Source organism: Apodemus sylvaticus, chromosome 18 (assembly GCF_947179515.1).
Source record: "Apodemus sylvaticus chromosome 18, mApoSyl1.1, whole genome shotgun sequence".
NCBI lineage: Eukaryota > Metazoa > Chordata > Mammalia > Rodentia > Muridae > Apodemus > Apodemus sylvaticus.
This window is the reverse complement of record NC_067489.1, coordinates 30297009-30304135: the sequence shown is the minus strand read 5'-3', so window position 1 is coordinate 30304135 and position 7127 is coordinate 30297009.

The window sequence follows — 7127 nt, the reverse complement described above, 5'->3', positions numbered from 1 at the left end:
AGTCTTTCCAGAACCAGGGGCCACTCCTCCTTTCTTCTTGTACCTCATTTGATGTGTGGATTATGTTTTGGGTATTCCAGTTTTCTAGGTTAATATCCACTTATTAGTGAGTGCATACCATGATTCACCTTTTGAGTCTGGGTTACCTCACTTAGTATGATATTCTCTAGCTCCATCCATTTGCCTAAGAATTTCATGAATTCATTGTTTCTTTTTTTTTTTTTTTTATTCGATATAATTTATTTACATTTCAAATGATTTCCCCTCTTCTAGCCCCCCCCACTCCCCGAAAGTCCCGTACGCCCCCTTCTCTTCCCCTGTCCTCCCACCCACCCCTTCCCACTTCCCCGTTCTGGTTTTGCTGAATACTGTTTCACTGAGTCTTTCCAGAACCAGGGGCCACTCCTCCTTTCTTCTTGTACCTCATTTGATGTGTGGATTATGTTTTGGGTATTCCAGTTTTCTAGGTTAATATCCACTTATTAGTGAGTGCATACCATGATTCACCTTTTGAGTCTGGGTTACCTCACTTAGTATGATATTCTCTAGCTCCATCCATTTGCCTAAGAATTTCATGAATTCATTGTTTCTAATGGCTGAATAGTACTCCATTGTGTAGATATACCACATTTTTTGCATCCACTCTTCTGTTGAGGGATACCTGGGTTCTTTCCAGCATCTGGCAATTACAAATAGGGCTGCTATGAACATAGTAGAACATGTATCCTTATTACATGGTGGGGAGTCTTCTGGGTATATGCCCAGGAGTGGTATAGCAGGATCTTCTGGAAGTAAGGTGCCCAGTTTTCGGAGGAACCGCCAGACTGATTTCCAGAGTGGTTGTACCAATTTGCAACCCCACCAGCAGTAATTTATCTTTCTTTTAAAACTATCTCTAGGTGGAAAATGACACTATTTAGAGCCCATGCTGTATTTGATTTGATCTTGCAAAGAATAAAGATGAAGTTAGGAGCATTTCTAAGTAACAGATTCTAAAGGTTACTGAGATGTGAAGGGAAGGAACAAGAGTTCTTTGGTTATATGATTTCAGCTCAATAATCATTCTCTCTGTCTCTCTGTCTCTGTTAGTTTCTCTCTGTCTCTGTCTCTGTCTATTAGTTTCTCTTTGTCTCTGTCTCTCTCTGTCTCTCTCTGTGGTGTGTATGTGTTTGTGTGTGTGGTGTGTGTATGTGTTTGTGTGTGCATATAGAAGTGAAAGATGCATATCAAGTGTCTTACTCAATTTCTCTCCAACTGACTTTGACACAGGGACTCTCATTGAACTGGAAGATCATTAATTGGCCGGACTGGCTGTTTACTGACCCCCTGGGGCCCACCCTTCTTTGTCTCTCAGCAGTGGGATGACAGATACAACAGCACACTTGACCTTTAAGTGACTGTTGAAGATGCAAACTCAGGTCTTCATGCTTACACACACAGCAAGCACTTCACCAGGTGAGTTGTCTCCCCAACCCTCTAGTCTTATGAGATCCTATAAACTTAACTAGACTCTTATCAGTGAATGTCTTTAAATCCCATAGTTAGAGAATAACAAAATCTAACCTCAAAAACCACACAAAACAACAACTAAAAACTTTCACCTATCAGCAAGGGAAGAAATCCAAAAATAGTATGTTAATTTAACTTAATGAAGAGAACACATCTATTAAAGAGTTGCGAGGCAAGTGGGGCTTCTGGGCAGCCAGCAGGGAGAAGTCTGTGTGCTCCGGTGAAGCCAGCAGGCCCCAGCAGGAGCCTTCAGGTGCCTACTTTGGGATCTGAACAGCCTGGGCCACAGCACTCGGTCTCCAGGAAGTGCGGGAGACCTGGTGTGCACCCAGAGGCAGTCTGGGAACTCACAGCACAGCTCATTCCTGTGGCACAGAGCTTAGGCTTCAGTCCTGAGGCCTCTGGCGGTAGCCCTCAGACCTCTCCGCTTCCGGATCCAGATCAGCCTGAGCAGCAACACCACATCTCCAGGTCCTGAAACAGGCAAGTGGGGCTTCTGGGTGGCCAGCAGGGAGAAGTCTGTGTGCTCCAGTGAAGCCAGCGGGCCCCAGCAGGAGCCTTCAGGTGCCTGCTTTGGGATCTGAACAGCCTGGGCCACAGCGCTCAGTCTCCAGGCAGTGCAGGAGGTAAGCTGTGCACCAGAGGCCACCTGGGAAGGGGCAGCTTGCACTGGTGAGTCCAGCATTGACAACACCAACTAACACCAGTGAGAACTAGATGGCAAAAGGCAAACGCAGGAACGTCACTAACAGAAATCAAGGCAATATGGCAACATCTGAACCCAATTCTCCTTTACCAGCATGTCCTGGATACCCCATCACACCAGTAAAACAAGATTTGGATTTGAAATCACTGGTCATGATGCTGGTACAGGAACACATGAAGGACATACTTAAAGAAATTCAGGAGAAAATGGATCAAAAGTTAGAAGCCCTTGCAAGGGAAACACAAAAATCATTGAAAGAAATCCAGGAGAATACAAAAGCCAATAATGAGGAAACACAAAAAAAACACTTAAAGAAATACCGGAGAACTTTGGTCAACAGGCTGAGGTCATGAAAGAGGAAACACAAAAATCTCTTAAAGAATTACAGGAAAGCACAAACAAGCAAGTGAAGGAGCTAAGCAAAACCATCCAGGATCTAAAATCAGAAGTAGAAACAACTAAGAAAACTCAAAGGGAGACAACTTTGGAGATAGAAAGCCTTGGGAAGAAATCAGTGGACACAGATGCAAATATCAACAACAGAATACAAGAGATAGAAGAATCTCAGACACTGAAGATACCATAGAAACCATGGACTCAACAGTTAAAGAAAATGCAAAAAGCAAAAAGCTTGTAACCCAAAATATCCAGGAAATCCAGGACACAATGAGAAGACCAAACCTAAGGATTATAGGCATAGATGAGAGTGAAGATTTAGAACTTAAAGGGCCAGCAAATATCTTCAATAAAATTATGGAAGAAAACTTCCCTAACCTAAAGAGAGAGATGCCCATGAATATACATGAAGCCTACAGAACTCCAAACAGACTGGACCAGAACAGAAATACTTCCCGTCACATAATAATCAAAACACCAAATGTACTAAATAAAGAAAGAATATTAAAGGCAGTAAGAGAAAAAGGCCAAGTAACATATAAAGGAAGACCTATCAGAATCACAGCAGACTTTTCACCTGAGACTATGAAGGCTAGAAGATCCTGGGCTGATCTCATGCAGACTTTAAGAGAACACAAATGCCAGCCAAAACTACTATATCCAGCAAAACTCTCAATCACCATAGATGGAGAAACTAAGATATTCCATGACAAAACCACGTTTACCCAATATCTATCCATAAACCCAGCCCTACAAAGGATAATAGGAGGAAAACACCAATACAAGGAGGGAAACTTCACCCTGGAAAAAGCAAGATAGTAACCTTTCATCAAACCCAAAAGAAGTTAAGCAATCAAATTTAAAAAATAACGTCAAAAATGACAGGAAGTAACAATCACTATTCCTCAATATCTCTTAACATCAATGGACTCAATGCACCAATAAAAAGACGTAGACTAACTGACTGGATACGTAAACAGGACCCTACATTTTGCTGCTTACAGGAAACACAACTCAGGGTCAAAGACAAACACTACCTTAGAGTAAAAGGCTGGAAGACAATTTTACAAGCAAATGGTCTCAGGAAACAAGCTGGAGTAGCCATTTTAATATCAGGTAAAATTCACTTTCAACCCAAAGTCATCAAAAAAGACTCTGAGGGACACTTCTTGCTGGTCAAAGGAAAAATACAACAAGAAGAACTCTCAATCCTGAACATCTATGCTCCAAATGCAAGGGCACCCTCTTTCGTAAAAGAAACTTTATTAAAGCTCAAAGCACACATTGCACCTAACACAATAATTGTGGGTGACTTCAACACTGCACTTTCCTCAATGGACCGATCATGAAAACAGAAACTAAACAGGGACATAATGAAACTAATTGAAGCTTTGGACCAATTAGATTTAACAGATATATATAGAACATTCTATCCTAAAGCAAAAGAATATACCTTTTTCTCAGCACCTCATGGTACCTTCTCCAAAATCGACCATATAATTGGTCACAAGGTAGACCTCAACAAATATAAGAAGATCGAACTAATCCCATGCCTCCTATCAGATCACTATGGAGTAAAAGTGGTCTTCAATAGCAACAAAAACAACAGAAAACCCACATACACGTGGAAACTGAACAATATTCTACTCAATGATACCTTGGTCAAGGAAGAAATAAAGAAAGAAATTAAAGACTTTTTAGAACACAATGAAAATGAAGACACAACATACCCAAATCTATGGGACACAATGAAAGCAGTGCTAAGAGGAAAACTCATAGCCCTGAGTGCTTCCAAAAAGAAAATGGAGAGAGCATACATTACCAGCTTAATGACACACCTGAAAGCCCTGGAACAAAAAGAAGCTATTTCACCCAGGAGGAGTAGAAGGCAGGAAATCATCAAACTCAGGGCTGAAATCAATCAAGTAGAAACAAAGAGAACCATACAAAGTATCAACAAAACCAGGAGCTGGTTCTTTGAGAAAATCAACAAGATAGATAAACTCTTAGCTAGACTGACCAAAGGGCACAGAGAAAGTATCCAAATTAACAAACTTAGAACTGAAAAGGGAGATATAACAACAGAAAATGAGGAAATCCAAAAAATGTTCAGATCCTACTACAAGAGCATGTACTCAACACAACTGGAGAATCTGGAGGAAATGGACAATTTCCTTGACAGATACCAAATACCAAAATTAAATCAGGACCAAATAGATCATCTAAACAGTCCCATAATGCCTAAAGAAATTGAAGGAGTCATAGAAAGTCTTCCAACCAAAAAAAGCACAGGACCAGATGGTTTCAGTGCAGAATTCTATCAGACCTTCAAAGAAGAGTTAACACCAATACTCTTCAAATTATTCCATGAAATAGAAACAGAAGGAACACTACCCAATTCCTTCTATGAAGCCACAATTATGCTGATACCAAAACCACACAAAGATCCAACAAAGAAAGAGAACTTCAGACCAATTTCCCTTATGAACATCGATGCAAAAATACTCAATAAAATTCTTGCCAACCGAATCCAAGAACACATCAAAACGATCATCCACCATGATCAAGTAGGCTTTATCCCGGGAATGCAGGGTTGGTTCAATATACGGAAATTCATCAATGCAATCCACTACATAAACAAACTCAAAGAACAAAACCACATGGTCATTTCAGTGGATGCTGAAAAAGCATTTGACAAAATTCAGCATCCTTTCATGCTTAAAGTCTTGGAAAGAACAGGAATTCAAGGCCCATACCTAAACATAGTAAAAGCAATATACAGCAAACCGGTAGCCAGCATCAAACTAAATGGAGAGAAACTTGAAGCAATCCCACTAAAATCAGGGACTAGACAGGGCTGCCCCCTCTCTCCTTATCTTTTCAATATTGTACTTGAGGTACTAGCTCAGGCAATTCGACAACATAAGGAGGTCAAAGGGATACAAATCGGAAAGGAAGTAGTCAAACTATCATTATTTGCAGATGACATGATAGTCTACCTAAGTGACCCAAAAAACTCCACTAGAGAACTCCTACAGCTGATAAACAACTTCAGCAAAGTGGCAGGTTATAAAATCAACTCAAGCAAATCAGTGGCCTTCCTATACTCAAAGGATAAGCAGGCTGAGAAAGAAATTAGGGAAATGACCCCCTTCACAATAGCCACAAACAGTATAAAGTATCTTGGGGTGACTCTTACCAAACATGTGAAAGATCTGTATGACAAGAACTTCAAGACTCTGAAGAAGGAAATGGAAGAAGACCTCAAAAAATGGGAAAACCTCCCATGCTCATGGATCGGTAGAATCAATATAGTTAAAATGGCCATTTTGCCAAAAGTAATATACAGATTCAATGCAATACCCATCAAAATCCCAACTCAGTTCTTCACAGAGTTAGAAAGAGCAATTCTCAAATTCATCTGGAATAACAAAAAACCCAGGATAGCTAAAACTTTTCTCAGCAACAAAAGAAAGTCTGGGGGAATCAGTATCCCTGACCTTAAGCAATACTACAGAGCAATAGTGTTAAAAACTGCATGGTATTGGTACAGTGACAGGCAGGAGGATCAATGGAACAGGATTGAAGATCCAGAAGTGAACCCACACACCTATGGCCACTTGATCCTCGACAAAGAGGCTGAAAACATCCAATGGAAAAAAGATAGCCTTTTCAACAAATGGTGCTGGTTCAACTGGAGGTCAGCATGCAGAAGAATGCGAATTGATCCATCCTTGTCTCCTTGTACTAAGCTCAAATCCAAATGGATCAAGGACCTCCACATACAGCCAGACACTCTGAAGCTAATAGAAAAGAAACTGGGGAAGACCCTTGAGGACATCGGTACAGGGAGAAAGTTTCTGAACAGAACACCAATAGTGTATGTTCTAAGATCAAGAATTGACAAATGGGACCTCATAAAATTACAAAGTTTCTGTAAGGCAAAGGACACCATCAAGAGGACAAATCGGCAACCAACAAATTGGGAAAAGATCTTCACTAACCCTACATCAGATAGGGGGCTAATATCCAATATATATAAAGAACTCAAGAAGTTAGACTCCAGAAAAGCAAACAACCCTATTAAAAATGGGGTACAGAGTTAAACAAAGAATTCTCAACTGAAGAACTTCGGATGGTGGAGAAGCATCTTAAAAAATGCTCAACTTCATTAGTCATTAGGGAAATGCAAATCAAAACAACCCTGAGATTTCACCTTACACCAGTCAGAATGGCTAAGATTAAAAATTCAGGAGACAGCAGGTGTTGGAGAGGGTGTGGAGAAAGAGGAACACTCCTCCACTGCTGGTGGGGTTGCAAATTGGTACAACCACTCTGGAAAGCAGTCTGGCGGTTCCTCCGAAAACTGGGCACCTCACTTCCAGAAGATCCTGCTATACCACTCCTGGGCATATACCCAGAGGATACAAGCTCTACTATGTTCATAGCAGCCCTATTTATAATTGCCAGATGCTGGAAAGAACCCAGGTATCCCTCAACAGAAGAGTGGATGCAA